This window comes from Palaemon carinicauda, chromosome 15, assembly GCF_036898095.1.
Source record: "Palaemon carinicauda isolate YSFRI2023 chromosome 15, ASM3689809v2, whole genome shotgun sequence".
NCBI classification, from domain to species: Eukaryota; Metazoa; Arthropoda; class Malacostraca; order Decapoda; family Palaemonidae; genus Palaemon; species Palaemon carinicauda.
The window spans coordinates 104,666,386-104,669,555 of record NC_090739.1 but is presented as its reverse complement, the minus strand read 5'-3'; positions in this window follow the sequence as shown (position 1 = coordinate 104,669,555).

Genomic DNA, 3,170 nt, shown 5'->3' with positions numbered 1-3,170 from the left:
GGTTTCGAACCCTGGACCCGGATACTTGTGTGATTTTGACCATAGCACTCAGCCACGAAGAAAGATAAAAGTCAATGACAATTCTTCTGTGCATGTCGAATTCAGGTTTTTTGTACTTCGAATTGAAATCAACCCATCTTCACCATCGTAGCTAATTGGTAGGTTTGTGACTTGGCATTCGATTAATGATAAATTTTGCACATTTAAACGTATTTTTCATATTTCACTTATTATTATTATTACTATCCAAGCTACAACCCTAATTGGAAAAGCAAGCTGCTATAAGCCCAGCGGCTCCAATAGGGAAAAATAGCCCAGTGAGGAAAGGAAATAAGGAAATAAATAACTGAAGAGAACAAATTAACAATAAATCATTCTAAAAAAAGTAATGTCAAAAGAGATATGTCATATATAAACTATTAACAACGTCAAAAACAAATATGTCATATATAAACTATAAAAAGTCTCATGTCCGCCTGGTCAACAAAAAAGCATTTGCTCTAACTTTGAACTTTTGAAGTTCTACTGATTCAACAACCCGATTAAGAAGATCATTCCACAACTTGGTAACAGCTGGAATAAAACTTCTAGAGTACTGCGAAGTATTGAGTCTTATGATGGAGAAGGCCTGGCTATTAGAGTTAACTGCCTGCCTAGTATTACGAACAGGATAGAATTGTCCAGGGAGATCTGAATGTAAAGGATGGTCAGAGTTATGAAAAATCTTATGCAACATGCATAATGAACTAATTAAACGACGGTGCCAGAGATTAATATCTAGATCAGGAATAAGAAATTTAATAGACCGTAAGTTTCTGTCCAACAAATTAATATGAGAATCAGCAGCTGAAGACCAGACAGGAGAACAATACTCAAAACAAGGTAGAATAAAAAAAATTAAAACACTTCTTCAGAATAGATTGATCACCGAATATCTTAAAAGACTTTCTCAATAAGCCAATTTTTGTGCAATTGAAGAAGACACAGACCTTATATGTTTCTCAAAAGTAAATTTGCTGTCGAGAATCACACCTAAAATTTTGAAAGAGTCATACAAATTTAAAGAAACATTATCAATACTGAGATCCGGATGTTGAGGAGCCACCGTCCTTGACCTACTTACAATCATACTTTGAGTTTTGTTAGGATTCAACTTCATACCCCATAATTTGCACCATGCACTAATTTTAGCTAAATCTCTATTAAGGGATTCACCAACCCCAGATCTACATTCAGGGGATGGAATTGATGCAAAGAGAGTAGCATCATCTGCATATGCAACAAGCTTGTTTTCTAGGCCAAACCACATGTCATGTGTATATGGTATGAAAAGTAATGGGCCAAGAACACTACCCTGTGGAACACCGGATATCACATTCCTATACTCACTATGGTGCCTATCAACAACTCTTTGAGATCTACTACTTAAAAAATCAATAATAATGCTAAGAAACGACCCACCCACTCCCAACTGTTTCAGTTTGAAAACAAGGGCCTCATGATTAACACGGTCAAAGGCAGCACTAAAATCAAGGCCAATCATACGAACTTCCCGACCACCATCAAGGGATTTCTGTACTGCATTGGAGATTGTAAGAAGGGCATCACATGCTCCAAGGCCTTTACGAAAACCAAATTGAAAACTAGGGAGTAGATGATTACCTTCAGCAAACCTATTTAAACGTTTTGCCAGAGGACGTTCAAAAACTTTAGATAATATGGGAGTTATGGAAATTGGGCGGTAATCAGTGGGACTTGAGCTACCACAAACACATTTACATAGAGGAGTAACATTACCAATTCTCCAACAAGTGCTAAAAGCTCCTCTTCTTGCTAACTTGCGTAAAATAACAGATAACTTTGGAGCTAAGAAATCTGCTGTCTTTATAAAAAACAAAGGAAAAATACCATTTGGGTATACACCTCCATAAGAATCAAGGTCCATCAACAGAGCTTTAATCTCAAGAGATCGAAAAGCTAAACTAGTTAGTTTAGCCTCAGGAAAACAGGAATGAGGAAGTTTAAGTTTTTCATTACTCTGTTTACTGTCAAAAACATCAGCCAAAAGGGTTGCCTTTTCCTTTGGACAGTGAGTGACTGAGCCATCTGGTTTAAGTAAAGGAGGAACTGTTGCATCTACACCAAAGAGTGCAGATTTAAGGGTAGACCACCATTTATGTTCCTGAGTTGTACCAGAGAGGGTTTCTTTCATGATTAAATTGTACTCCTTTTCAGTTGAGGCATAAACTCTCTGAGCAAAAGCTCGAAGCTGAGTATAGTTGCTCCAGGTCAAATCTGATCTGTTACCCTTCCAAAGGTGATAGGCCTCCTGCTTCTCCAAATAAGCACGTCTACAATCATCATTGAACCACGGTTTGTCCTTCATTCGGTACCTTGGCACACGAGAAGGGATACGCCTATCAATTATGTTGACTAGATTCTCATTCAAAGGGACAACAGGATCTACACTATTATATAATTGTGACCAATTCAAGCACAAAAGATCATGCAAAATCCCATTCCAGTCTGCTTGGGATTTCATATAAATTTTACAGGAATATGATATATCAGGGACAGGCTGCTCAGTCTTTACTAATAATGAAATCAAGGCATGGTCAGAAGTCCCGACTGGAGAACCAACCTTACTAGTTATAACGCCAGGGGAGTCAGTGTATACGAGGTCCAAGCAATTACCAGACCTGTGAGTAGCTTCATTTATGATTTGCTCACAGCCTGATTCAGAGGCAAAGTCTAAAGCTCTTAAGCTATGGCGATCGGTAGGAGAGATAGAACTTAACCACTTCCTATGGTGAGCATTAAAATCACCAACAAAGACAAAAGAAGCCTTCTATCATCTTCTTGTGTCTTAGCCATAATGGTAAGAAGACAATCGAAGATAGAATCATCCATGTCTGGATTCCGGTAGATCGAACACAAATAAAAGTTGTTATGCCTGCCACAAACTTTTATTACCTGAATCTCATGACATCCACATTGATAGCAGGACTTATGAGAAGCAGGGTACTTGGTCCTAATATACACCGCCATTCCCCTGGCCCTAGGAATGGCATCACGTCTGGATTCTCTTAACGACCTCGGGATCAGAGCCCCAGGCGAAATAACTCAAAGTCTATAGTATCTGACCGGCCGGGTTTCGAACCAAGGTCCAG